At 45.5% G+C, this 14154-nt stretch overlaps 1 protein-coding gene across 31 annotated transcripts in view; it reads left to right on the forward strand.

The window, feature by feature from the left end:
* Positions 1 to 290: 290 nt before the first annotated feature.
* The window catches only part of MAP4 (microtubule associated protein 4), a 168468-nt gene continuing 154604 nt past the window's right edge, over positions 291 to 14154 (forward strand). For 5 of the 31 annotated variants that reach the window (XM_033413309.2, XM_033413305.2, XM_033413307.2 and 2 more), the window contains exon 1: positions 296 to 766. The gene's annotated coding sequence lies outside the window, so the exon portion shown is untranslated. Of the gene's footprint in view, positions 767 to 14154 lie in introns of all 31 variants that reach the window. The other 26 variants (XM_033413308.2, XM_049716259.1, XM_033413311.2 and 23 more) reach the window with 13 other exon arrangements.

Consider the following 14154-nt stretch of genomic DNA (forward strand, 5'->3'; position numbering starts at 1 on the left):
TATTCAAACCTGCAATCAATTTTGTAATGACCCAAATTGTAATCAATGATTATGAATGAGCTATTTTATATATATTTTTAAGTCTCGGAAATTCGGTGTGTATTCTACACTTATAAAGTATCTCAACTTGGAACAGCCACGTCACTTGTGGCTGGTGGCAGAGCAGCCCAGGAGAGGCCCCCCAGCTGCGTCCTCATCCCGCTAGGGTTCTTTCCAGCGCCCAGCTGGCCAGCGCCCCAGGCCCCGCCCCGCGCCCCTCCCAGGTTACGTCATAGAGCCACAGGCCCGGCCGCGTGTGCCCCAGCGCTCACATCCTCCCCGCTCCAGGCACCAAGTTCTAAAAGGAAGCGACGATCAATGCACAGAGCAGCGGAGTAGGCCGGTCTGTCCTCCCGCCGCTCTGGCGGCAGCAGGCGGGCGGGAGGCGGGCGTCTGAAGCCCCCATGCGTACCTCGCCCCCAACGGCCCTCCGCTTGGCCGCTACCCCGGCGGGGTCGAGGCGGCGGGGCCGGCGCCTATTGGTCCGCCGCTGTCGTCCGCCCGCCCCCTCACCGCGCTTATTGGCAGGAGACGCGGCGCCCGCGGAATAGGCGGTGGCGGCGTCCCTCCCTCGCGCCGGCCCTCAAGAGGGCGACGAGGAAGCGGCCTCTTCCTGCGTCCCGCCCCTCGGGCTCGCTCGCTGGCTCCCGGCTCCTCCTGGCTGCTCTCGGCCATCTCCCGGCTCCCTCCGGCTCCGGCTCAGGCTCCGGCGCAGCGGCGGCGGCGGGTAGGTGCAGCGGCAGGCGGGGCCCCGTCAGAGGGGTGGCCTCCCCACTGCCCCCGGGACTGCCCGAGCCTCGCCCCGCGGCCGCCCGGGACCCCACCAGGCCCTCCCGAGGCGGGGAAGGGCGGTGGCCGCCGGCTTCGGGACGCGGGGGCGGCCGGGCGGGGGGCCTGCGGGCGTGATATTCCAAGTCTTCGAGGCGTGATCCGGAGACTCGCCGGGCGGGGCGGGCTGAGAGGTTCAGCTGCTGGGGTCTGGAGCGGTGGGGCCGAGAGGCACGCCTTGGGCGAGGGATGGGGCTGAGCCTGGGGAGCGAGGGTCGGCTGCAGCCTGGGGCCCTGGGTGGGGCTCGGGGACATAGGAGAACTCAAAGGTTGTCCCGTGAGGTTTGGGGGGTCAGTTGAAGTGGGGCTGAGGCGAGCCTTAGAGAGGGTGCAGGGTCAGGCCCCGGTGGGGCTCGAGGACGTAGAACTCAAAGGTTGTCCCGTGAGGCTTTGGGGGGTCAGTTGAGGTGGGACTGAGGCGAGCCTTAGAGAGTGTGCAGGGTCAGGGGTTACGGGAGGGGCTGGAGGGTGGTCGGGAGAACGGGGCCCCAGGCAGGGCTCTTCCTGCGTGCGTGGCCCTAGCACTGTTTGGGGGCTAAGCATGTTTCTGGCTGTGGGAGTGCGCAGGGGTCGCTTGCTGTAAAGGGTGGGGATGCGAGGATAGGACAGGCACCTCGGGGGCAGTTGGAACTGTTACCCAGAACAGAGATTGTGATTTAGCACATGGACCAGGTTCTCCGCTGGTATGTTGCTTGAGCTCTTCGGTGAAATTACCCTGTGGGGGGGTGGGGGTGGCGGGGGATGTTAGGGTTTTCCTTCCATCCAGGAATGGGTAAATTAAATGCATTTGCTGCTTTGGGGAGGAGACAGTGATTACGCTTAGGTCTGTGTTTAAGGACCCAGACCCAGAGTGAAACGTGCTTCTCGGGATCGTTAGTGTTACCCAGCTTTCTCCTGGGAACCCCCTTTTCTCCTCACCCTCCTCGGTCCAGTTACAGTATTGCTCCCCAGGGCCTCTCGATTCCCTCTCCCTGGCTCCCTAGGATTGCAGTGTTTCTTGCTCTGCGTGTGTGTGTGTCTCCCGCCCATTTTCCTGCTGCTGCGCTTTTGGCAACTGCCTCTGCTCTTTCCCAGGGATGGTTGTGGCATTGCATCAGGGGATATTTGTGCTTGTAATTTGCTCACTCAGCCCGGGAAGAGGGAGAATAGTATGCTGCAGAGATGGGGGTGGGGTGGGGTGGGGGTGCCGTCAGCTCGACTGGGCAGACAGAGAAATGGGTGTGGTGAGGGAATACAGCTGCTCTAGGCCTATAGGGTAACACTGTCCAGTCATCAGCTCAAAGAGATTCAAAGAGCGGCAGCAGCAGCTATTTTTATAAATCAGTTCTGAATCCAAGCTGAGCACATGGATTTAGAGTGAACAGTTGTCATGCTCTAACTATTATGGGCTGGGTGTTTGGTAGACAACACTAGAGTTGCTAAGCAAGAGACTCCATCTGTACAGTACAGGGGGTACTTTACTTGTAGCATTTTAACTGCACTTCTCAACTCTCTTGCATGGGACATCTCTTGTCAAGGGATGTCTTTTAAATTGATGTGGTTTGATGGTCCATACCGCTGTTTTTTTTTTTTTAAGAATTTATTTATTTATTTTTGGCTGTGTTGGGTCTTTGTTGCTGCGTACGGGCTTTCTCTAGTTGCAACGAGCGGGAACCACTCTTCGTGGCGGTGCGCAGGCTTCTCATTGCAGTGGCTTCTCTTGTTGTGGAGCACGGGCTCTAGGTGTGCGGGCTTCAGTAGTTGTGGCTCGCGGGCTCTAGAGTGCAGGCTCAGTAGTTGTGGTGCACGGGCTTAGTTGCTCCCCAGCATGTGAGATCTTCCCAGACCAGGGCTCGAACCCGTGTCCCTGGCATTGGCAGGCGGATTCTTAACCACTGGGCCACCAGGGAAGTCCCATACTGCTGCTTTTTAAATGAAATGTTTTTACCTCAATTATACACTTCCTTTCAAATTTGCCTTAAATATAATAAAGCTATCACTTTTTGAGCACTTGCCATCTTCCAGGCACTAGTTGTTGGTGTTTATTTACAGATGAGGAAATTGAGACTGACAGGAATCAAGGTCACACAGATAAAGTGGCATCCACACCAATGTCCCTCTGACTCCCACAGTAGTTCAGAAACTGGACATTTCAGAAACTGGACATTTTTGGTTCACATGGGTGATTCAAGCACTTAAGAATTTATTCATGCAGAGTAATCTCACTGGAGACTGATAAGCCAAATATAAGTTTATTTATGTCAGGGACTTCCCTGGTGGTCCATGGGTAAGACTGTGCTCCCAATGCAGGGGGCCAGGTTCAATCCCTGGTTGGGGAACTAGATTCTGCATGCATGCATGCCACAACTAAGAGTCCACATGCCGCAATGAAGATCCTGCGTGCCGCAGTGAAGACCCAGTGCAGCCAAAATAAATAAATATTTAAAAATCAAAAAAATTATTTATGTCCAAAGTTTTAAGTGCCATATGCACATGGGAATTAATTATCCACTGGCCAGGGTACCTCCTTTGTTTCTGGGCAGCCAAATCAGTAATAAGGATGCAGTTGATTATAGAATTGAAACTAAGGGCACTGTATGTTCTTAGGGGATGTTTTAATCAAGTCACAGAAGCCTAGTGGGTCTGCCTTCTTTCTCCACTATGCAAATTCCTATTGGGTTGGCCAAAAAGTTTCTTTGGGTTTTTTTCTGTAACTTATGGAATATTTATGTTGGACAGTGCTGGGGAGATTCTCACACATTTCCCCACTGTCTCAGTTTTTTAAGTCAACTCTTCATATATTTGTCATACCAGCATATACTTACTTGAGTTAAAATTCCCAAATTTATAAATAAGTTTATATTACATATTAGAAAAGTCATTTTCCATTGTTTGCTGACAGTGAAGGAAACACCTGTCTTTCTTATGCCTAAGCTTTATTTTTTAGAGGGTATGAAAACTTTTATTAATTAATTGGCTTTCAGGGGAGAGTAGGACAAGTTTGTCATACTTTTTCAAAATGGCTTGAGAACAAGGAAAGATACTTGCTTGCAGTTTTAATTTTGGTTGTAGGGTGGGGGTGGGAATGAGTGTTCCCTTGTGTGGTTTGAACCTCCTACCTACATCAAGATAGGTTGCTTAGTTTTAGAGATATGGTTCCTATTGATCTTAGGGTCTTGTTCTTTCTCCTAATCTTGTTTCTGAATTTGGTGGTCCATCCTTTGGCTGCATAAACTTTTGCTGTTGATACTTCAAATTTTTGACATCGCTATTTTCCTCCTCCTCCTTCTCCTCCTCCTTTTTAAATATTAAGCATCAGTCGTTGATATGTAGGTTTTATTTTTCTTTAAAAAGCGAGAAAATCTGAGAGGAACATTTTGAAGTCATCTTGGTGTAGTTCATTTGACTTGCTCAGTGTGAAAAGGAAACCGAGTAGATATCAACTGATTTCACTTTGTCCTTCTAAATGGCACTCTTAGAACCAGGTTACTGTGGCCTTATTGCGAGGAGTGAGTATGCTGAGGATAGTTAGGGTCAAGAAAGGGGATAGAGCAAACATATATATGAGGGGTTTGTACACACTGTCTTCTTAGAGCATTGTAGGCTAATTTCTCAACGCAGACCTTAGGGGAATTACTTTGTATGTCATTAAAATTTTAAGCTTGAAAGTCAACCGAATGTACTTTTGTGATTCCTTACAGGTTGAAAAGTTAATCTTCTCATCGTAAAACCCATTAAAAATAAATAATTTTTGGCCGCATCTGGTGCTGTGCGTGGGCTTTCTCTAGTTGCAGAGGGCGGAGGCTACTCTTCGTTGCGGTGCGTCAGCCTCTCATTGTGGTGGCTTCTCTTGTTGCAGAGCATAGGCTCTAGGCATGCAGCCTTCAGTAGTTGTGGCATGTGGGCTTCAGTAGTTGTGGCTCGTGGGCTCTAGAGCATAGACTCAGTAGTTGTGGTGCACGGACTTAGTTGCTCTGTGGCATGTGGGATCTTCCCGGACCGGGGCTCGAACCCATGTCTCCTGCATTGGCAGGCGGATTCTTTTTTTTTTTTTTTTAATTTATTTTTTATTTTTGGCTGTGTTGGGTCTTGGTTGCTGTGCGCAGGCTTTCTCTAGTTGCAGCGAGCGGGGGCCACCCTTCCCTGCGGTGCGCGGGCCTCTCATTGCGGTGGCCTCTCTTGTTGCGGAACACTGGCTCTAGGCTCGCAGGCTCAGTAACCGTGACTTGCAGGCTCTAGAGCGCAGGCTCAGCAGTTGTGGTGCACGGGCTCAGTTGCTCCGCAGCATGTGGGATCTTCCCGGACCAGGGCTCGAACCCGTGTCCCCTGCATTGGCAGGCGGATTCTTAACCACTGTGCCATCAGGGAAGCCCGGCAGGCGGATTCTTAACCACTGCGCCACCAGGGAAGCCCCGTAAAATCCATTTTGTTAGTTTGCATTTAAGAATCGTTTGAAATGTATTTATAACCTTTCCTCACTCTCCCCAATTTTACAAGGTAAAATGCAATTTAAAAAAACCTTTTATTTTGAGATAATTTTAGATTACAGAAGAGTTGTAAAGATAGTACACAATTTCTGTATACTCTTCATTCAGCTTCCCTTAATGTTAACATCTTATATAATCATCATACATTTATCAAAATTAAGAAATCAACATTAGTTGTTTTTTTTTTTTTTTTTTGCTGTGCGCGGGCCTCTCACTGTTGTGGCCTCTCCCGTTGCGGAGCACAGGCTCCGGACGCGCAGGCTCAGTGGCCATGGCTCACGGGCCCAGCCGCTCCGCGGCATGTGGGATCTTCCCAGACCGGGGAACAAACCCGTGTTCCCTGCATCGGCAGGCGAACTCTCAACCACTGCGCCACCAGGGAAGCCCTTTTTTTTTTTTAAATGTATTTATTTATTTTTGGTTGCGTTGGGTGTCTTTGTTGCTGCGCGCAGGCTTTCTCTAGTTGCGGTGAGCAGGGGCTACTCTTTGTTGCGGTGCGCGGGCTTCTCATCGCGGTGGCCTCTCCTGTTGCGGAGCACGGGCTCTAGGCGCGCGGCCTTCAGTAGTTGTGGCACATGGACTCAGTAGTTGTGGCTTGTGGGCTCCAGAGCACAGGCTCAGTAGTTGTGGCGCATGGGCCTAGTTGCTCCGCGGCATGTGGGATCTTCCCGGACCAGGGCTCGAACCCGTGTCCTCTGCGTTGGCAGGCAGATTCTTAACCACTGCGCCACCAGAGAAGCCCTAAGAAAGCAACATTAGTTTAATGTTATCAACTAACTTACAGACTTTCCTCTGATTTCCCCAGTTTTTCCACACTGATACTCTTTTTGTGTTACAGGATTCAATCCAGGATACCACATTGCACTTAAGATGTCATGGTTCCTTAGTTTCTCCCAACCAGTGACAGTTTCTTGGTTTCTCCTTGCTTTGATGCTTGACACTTTTGAAGAATAGTGGTCATTCGTAGAGTGTTCCTGAATTTGCATTTTCTGTTTTCTCTTGATTAGCCTGAGTGAGGTTAGGCATTTTAGGGAAGATTACCAGAGAGATAGTATGCCCTTCTTGTCCCATCATATTTCGTATCAGAGGATATCTGATATCAACACGACTTATTACTGACGTTAACTTTGGTAGCTTGATTGAAGGTCGTGTGGCTGCCAGCTTTCAATAAAGTGACTCTTTTTCCGTTTCCTTACTTCATTTGTTAAAAGCTAGAAATGAGTCACTGAGTAAAGCCACACTCCAGGGCAAGGGAATTTAAGCTCCACCTCCTGAAGGGATGAGTATCAAAGAATTTGTGAGCATAAGTTAAAACCACCCACAGTAATTAGTAAATATCTCTGTGAGGCTAAGCAAAGATCTGATTTTCTTTCTTAAAGTTTAATCCATTAATTTTAGCATTCGGCAGTGAAACTTGCCTGCAGCAGCAATTATTATTGTGTTATTCTAGTGGTGATTTTGTTTCCCTCATTCCTCCTACGTTTATTATTTGGAATTCTTCTGTAAGGAAGATTTGTGCCTTTCCCCCATTTATTTATTTAATCATTTATATCAGTATGGATTCATGAACATTTTTCTCCCTTTGGATTGTAATCCAGTACTATATTTTGTTGCATAAATTCTTATAGCTTTGGCCATTTGCCACCTATGTTCTTTTGACATGAGCCCCCCCCCCCCCCCGCTTTTTTTTTGGATCACATTTTTACTTTCTGGTGCTGCAAGATGCTCTAGTCTCATCTTTTTTTTTTTTTTTTGGCTGTACGCGGGCCTCTCACTGTTGTGGCCTCTCCCGTTGTGGAGCACAGGCTCCGGACGCACAGGCTCAGCAGCCATGGCTCACGGGCCCAGCCGCTCTGCGGCATGTGGGATCTTCCCGGGCCAGGGCACGAACCCGCGTCCCCTGCATCAGCAGGCGGACTCTCAACCACTGCGCCACCAGGGAAGCCCCAGTCTCATCTTTATTTCCCCAGCCCTGGCCCTAGAACCAACCATTTCTTGAAGGAGCTCTGGTTTCTTTTATTGCAGAAAAATATTTAGGAACCAAGGTCTGGTTTCTAAATGAACTGGGTGTACTCATTGCTACTGGGATATCACTGCTTCTTGGGCACTCTTAGGGAACAGAGCTGGGAAATATATGTATGTATACTGACCCAGGTATACACATACCTGTTTTGTTTTGTTTTGGACATGCGTCGCAGCTTGCAGGATCTTAGTTCCCCCGACCAGGGATTGAACCTGCGCCCTCAACAGTGAAAGGGCAGAGAGTCCTAACCACTGGACCACCAGGGAATTCCCTACACAGATCTGTTTCTGTATCTATCTGTATATAAATATAATCATGGATTCATACTGGTCTCTTCTGACTCTAATCCAGCACCACAGAGTTCATTCTAGCATTCACCTCCTTGCTTATTTGTAATTTCTTTCTCTGTCAGTGAGAAACTTGGTTCTTATAATTTATAATAGATTTACTTAATAGTTCAGCCGTAGTGTATGTGTAAAGTAGGAAACTGCAAGGTTTTTTTTTAGTATTTCTTTTTTTTAATTTAAATTTTATAGTGGAGTGTAACTGATTTACAATATTATGTTAGTTTCAGGTGGAAAATGCAGTTTTAATTGTCACATAAGGTAAATTCTAAAGTATTTTGCAGTTAACTAATTTAAATTATATTCCTGTAATATTGGTATTTTAAATTTCTATTTTTCAGTTCCAGTGGAGAGGTGAAGTCATTTGCCCCTGGCCAAACAGGAAGTGAGTGACTGTAGCTGGAATTGGTGACCTATTCTCACTCCCAATGAAAAGCTTAATCTCAAGCAAAGCAGTCTCTTCATATCAAGTATCTTGACCAACAGGTCAACCTTTATCCCTTCTTGGTGGGATTGTTCCTTTTAATTAAAGAAATTCCTGGGTTTTAGGTTTTTTTTTAAACTTTGGCAGTGTTGAGAGCAAAAATAATTACTTTACTGGACTTCTTCCTACTTGTAGAATCATAGACTTGGTGGAGATCTTAGAGATAATCTAGTGCAGTTTTTCACACAGTATAAGTGATTCATCCAGTCCTCTCTTTTAGGAAGTATTCCCCTAGACAGGAACTTCACAGCTGGTGGCTATCAATTCCAGGTTTGCAAATTTGTCATTTTAGAAAGACTTCCTTGATAATTATCTCAGAGCTCCCTCCCTGCAGTTTTTATTCACTGGTTCTAATTTTGCTGTCTACAATTATTCCTTGTAGCTCCAATCTCCACTTTACAGCTATTTAGTTACAGTTATTTTGTCCCACTTAAATTTTTTATTTTCCAGACTAAACAGTTTTTTCCTTCTAGCCACCTCTTCTGAAATGTGCTTTCTAAACTTTTTACTGTGTGGGCATCATCCTCTGGACATGCTACAGTTTGTCAGTTTGTCACATATGTTCTGGTCCAGATACTACTGTATTAGGCCCTGAAAGTAAAGTGATTAAGGAATTCAAAATGATCCCTGCCCTTGGGGAGCTTAGTTTCCATCAATGTTGCTTTAGAATAAATTAGGTTCTTTTTTCTTTCAATATCCACTTTTCAGTGTTAGTTTTTACTTGTCTGGTAGTAAGGTCACCTGTAGGTCTTTTTTTCTCTAGAACTGCTATTAACCCAAGTCTTTGTCCTCAGTTGGTTGTTTGTTTGGTTTTTTAAAATTAATTAATTAATTAATTTTTGGCTGTGTTGGGTCTTCGTTGCTGCGCGTGGGCTTTCTCTAATTGTGGTGAGGGGGGGCTACCCATTGCGGTGTGCAGACTTCTCGTTGCGGTGGCTTCTCTTGTTGCCGAGCACGGGCTCTAGGCGTGTGGGCTTCAGTAGTTGTGGCACACGGGCTCAGTAGTTGTGGCTTGCGGGCTCTAGAGCGCAGGCTCAGTAGTTGTGGCGCATGGGCTTGGTTGCCCCGCGGCATGTGGGATCTTCTGGCCCAGGGCTCAAACCCGTGTTCCCTGCACTGGCAGGTGGATTCTTAACCACTGCGCCACCAGGGAAGCCCCTGGTTGGTTTTTTGAATCTATGTGTTGGACTTTTTTACACTCCTGTATTCCTTCTGTAACTCCTGATTTCTGTCCATTGTTCCAAAGGGGAATCCTGATTCTGTTATCCTTTGCCTTTGTTATCCTTTCTATGTCTATAACTTTGATTTGTTCTTTCTTTATTTTTCCTTGAATAGATTAAGAAAATATTCACCTAGAGAATGCCAAGATCAGATCCTAGTAGTAGGTAATTAGAAATAAAACTTCATGCTTTATTTTCTCCTTACTTCTGACTTTATTACTCTATTTTTTTTAATTAAAAAATTATTTACTTATTTGGTTGCACCGGGTCTTAGTTGTGGCAGGCAGGCTCCTTAGTTGTGGCATGTGGGCTCCTTAGTTGTGGCAGGTGGGCTCCTTAGTTGTGGCAGGTGGGCTTCTCAGTTGTGGTCCACGGGCTCCTTAGTTGTGTCATGCAAACTCTTAGTTGCGGCATGCATGTGGGATCTAGTTCCCTGACCAGGGATCGAGCCTGGGCCTCTGATACTGGAGTCTTAGCCATTGGACCACCAGGGAAGTCCCCTGTTCTTTTGTTATTGTTTTGTCTACCTTTCATTACCAGACATGAAGAAATTTTTTTTTTTTGGCCATGCTGCCTGGCACGTGGAATCTTAGTTCCCTGACCAGGGATTGAACCCAAACCCCCTTTAGTGGGATCTCAGAGTCTTAACCACTGGATCGCCAGGGAACTCCCAAGAAATTCTTTTAAAAAAAGCATCCTTGGGGGAATTCCCTGGTGGTCCAGTGGTTAAGACTCCACGCTGTCACTGCGGAGGGCCCTGGTTCAATATCTGGTCGGGGAACTCAGATCCTGTAAGCTGCACAGTATGGTCAAAAAAAAAAAATTATGATAGTTTTTTTTTTTATCAAATTCATTTATTTTATTTATTATTTTTGGCTGCTTTGGGTCTTCGTTGTTGCGTGCGGGCTTTCTCTAGTTGTGATGAGCGGGGGCTACTCTTCCTTGTGGTGTGTGGGCTTCTCATTGCAGTGGCTTCTCTTGTGGAGCACGGGCTCTAGGCATGTGGGCTTCAGTAGTTGTGGCTCACGGGCTTCAGTAGTTGTAGCTCGCGGGCTTTAGAGCGCAGGCTCAGTAGTTGTGGCGCATGGGCTTAGTTGCTCCGCGGCATGTGGGATCTTCCCGGACTAAGGCTCGAGCCCATGTCCCCTGCATTGGCAGGCAGATTCTTAACCACTGCGCCACCAGGGAAGCCCTAGATTTTTTTTTTTTTTTTTTTTGCAGTACGCGGCCCTCTCACTGGTGTGGCCTCTCCCGTTGTGGAGTACAGGCTCCGGACGTGCAGGCTCAGCAGCCATGGCTCACGGGCCCAGCCGCTCCGCGGCATGCGGGATCTTCCCGGACCGGGGCACAAACCCATGTCCCCTGCATCGGCAGGCAGACTCTCAACCACTGCGCCACCAGGGAAGCCCCTAGATTCTTAAATATATATTTAATTACTGAGTCAGGCAGTGTGTAAATTTAAGGCTTTTGATACATTTTGCAAAACTGCTTTCTGGAAAATTGTACATTCTTACCAATGCCCATTTCATCATACCCTTGGTAGCACTGAGAATTATCATTAAGAAAATTTTATCATTAAAAAAATTATACATTAAAAATTGCTAATTTAATAGGTTAAATAGGAAAAATCTCACTGTTTTAATCACATCTGTCTTTTTTTTAAACGGTGACAGAAAAAGTATTGCATAGTAATATACCTAATAATCAAGGGTAAGATTGGATCACTAAGAATGAGTTTCTCTGCAATAGCCGGTTGCCTAGTACTCAATCACTGTCCATTTTAGCGTGATTCTTTGGGTTGGGTATAATTTAAAGTGAATGTCAGCAGGCTACCCAGACAGCTGTTCTTTAGCAAACTAAAATCGGGGTAACATTAATAACGGAGACAAAAGAAATGTTTGAAGGGTATTCTGAACAATTTTATATGCATACTGTAGCTGAAGCTTGCTGAAATGCCTCAGGGGCAAACAAGCCAGTTCATCAATCAGGAATAGGGGTGCCTTTCAACTAGTCTATCTCACAAGGTTGTTGTGAGAATTAAGAGATATGTGAATAGGAAAGTACCCTTTAAAATGCTAGTGAGATATTGCCTAGTGATCCATAACAAAGTATAGTCTTGGTGGATATGGAATGGTGGTGTATTGGTGTTTTCAATGGAAATTGCATTGTCTCTAAGTTTCGTTTTTATCATATATATAGTAAATTGGCTGTGAAACATGAAATTCATGGACTCATGAAACCACTTTGAGGCCCAGAATAATTGTCTTCTTTGAGGTCACATGCCACATTTGTAGCTGAGTCAGGACTTGAAGTTTAATCTCTAGCATTCTTTTTACTATGTTCAGCTTAATACTACAGGTACTTCTGTTATCTTCTTTGTGCATAGCACTGTGATAAGTGCTGCAGGTGATTTTTTCATTTTAATTTTATTTCTTTGTTTTTTTGTTTTGTTTTGTTTGTTTGTTTTTGGCTTGAGGGCTCTTAGTTCCTGGCCAGGGATTGAACCCCCGAACCCCCGGGCCACAGCAGTGAAAGCACCGAGTCCTAACCACTGGACTGCCAGGGAATTTCCTGGTTTTTTTTTTTTTTTTGCTATGTTGTTAAACATTTTTTTCCCACAATTTTTAAAGCTTATAGTCCATTTATCGTTACTATAAGCTATTGGCTGTATTCCCTGTGTTATGCAATATTTCCTTGTAGCTTATTTTTATCTATCTATCTATTTATTTATTTATTTATGGCTGCGTTAGGTCTTCGTTGCGTGTGCGGGCTTCTCATTGCGGTGGCTTCTCCTGTTGCGGAGCACCGGCTCTAGGTGCATGGGCTTCAGTAGTTGTGGCACATGGGCTCAGTAGTTGTGGCTCACGGGCTCTAGAGCACAGGCTCAGCAGTTGTGGCGCACAGGCTTAGTTGCTCTGCAGCATATGGGATCTTCCCGGACCAGGGCTTGAACCCGGGTTTCCTGCACTGGCAGGCGGATTTTTAACCACTGTGCCACCAGGGAAGTCCCGTAGCTTATTTCATATGTAATAGTTTGTACCACTTAATCCACTACCCCATCTTGCCCCTCCCCCCTTCCCTCTCCACACTGGTAACCACTAGTTTGTTCTCTATATCTGTGAGTCTGCTTTTTTGTTATATTCACTAGTCTGTTGTATTTTTTGGATTCCACATATAAGTGATATCATACAGTTAAATATACTATTCTTTAAAACAGTTCTTCATATGCTTCTTTCTTGGCCTTGAGGTGGTAATGAAGAGATGGTATTATTCAGGCAATCAGAAGCATAAAGATTATAGATTCTTAGGATTAAAAGTATAAGGACCCTTAGAGAGGAGTGTAATACACCATACCGTAGGTATTGTGTTCGGTTTTAAGAACCACATTTTCAGAGACATGGATGATCTAGAGCCTATCCAGAAGAAAACAGTCTGGCTTGTGATGAAAGTAGACATCAAATGATTTGAGGTACTATTTAAGGAGTTAGAGCTATTTCCTTTGGAGAAGAAATAGGTGGGGGCAGCTATTTTCAAATATATCAAGATCTGGCAAGTGGAAGAGGTATTAGATTTAGTATTTTGTTGCTTTGGCAGAACAGAACCATCAAGTCAAGTTAAGGAGAAAAGTGGAATGGAACTTCCTTAGAAGATAGTGAGTTTCCTTTGACTATTAATGTTAGAGCAGAGCCTGGGTCGTGGTCTAGAGATACTGAGAAGGTGGTTAGGTTGAATCACCTTCAAGGTCTTTGTAAGTGGTTTTTAATATTATTGAGTACAGATCCCTTTGAGAATCTAACACCTTCTATGTATGCATATGTCTATTTTGCTCTCACCCTTGAAAAGTACTTTTTCTGGGTATAGAATTGTATGTTTGCTTATATTTTCTTTCATATTGGATTTGTCATTCCATTATCTTTTGGCTTACACTGTTACTGTTGGGAAGTTACTCTTGGTGTTCGTTTCTGTCAAGTATTCTGTGGCAATCCTAGTAGTTGATTACCTAAAACTATGTACAATTTGAGGGTACTTGGCGTATCCAGATTATGAGAACCTTGGGTGCCAGTGCACATAAGGGATATTCTGTGGCAATAATTTCTCAGGAATTTTTTGTTCTTTTGCCACTACTGCAGGCTTCTTTGTGTCCCCTGGGGTTGTGGAAAATTGGGTCTTGGTTTAAATCTGGTTCACCTTGAGAGGTAAAGTGGGATGTCTCTTCATAAGACTTAACCTTGGGAGGGCCCTGATTTCTGTCTCCCTTGCTCTGCTTGGCCCTTGAACTGAAGCTCTAGATTAGGGCTTCTCAGATTTTATTGTGTATATATAGAGGATATGGTTATAATGGAGATTCTGATTCTGAGGAACCAAATTCACCTATTGAAGAATATCTTGGTTGCTTCCAAGTTTTGACGATTATGAATAAAGCTGCTATAAACACTAACAGGCAGGTTTCTGCATGGACGTAAGTTTTCAACTCATTTGGGTAAATACCAGAGACCATGATTGCTGAATTGGATGGTAAGACTATGTTTTGTAAGAAGCTGCCAAATTGTCTTCCAAAGTGGCTGTACCATTTAATATTCCCATTAGCAATGAATGAAAGTTCCTGTTGCTCCACATCCTAGTCGGCATTTGATGTTGTCAGTGTTTTGGATTTTGGCCTTTCTAATAGATATTTGGTGCTATCTTGTTGTTTTAATTTGCAGTTCCGTAATGACATGATGTTGAGCATCTTTTCATACTCTTATTTGTC

Source organism: Orcinus orca, chromosome 10, assembly GCF_937001465.1.
Source record: "Orcinus orca chromosome 10, mOrcOrc1.1, whole genome shotgun sequence".
Classification (NCBI taxonomy): Eukaryota; Metazoa; Chordata; class Mammalia; order Artiodactyla; family Delphinidae; genus Orcinus; species Orcinus orca.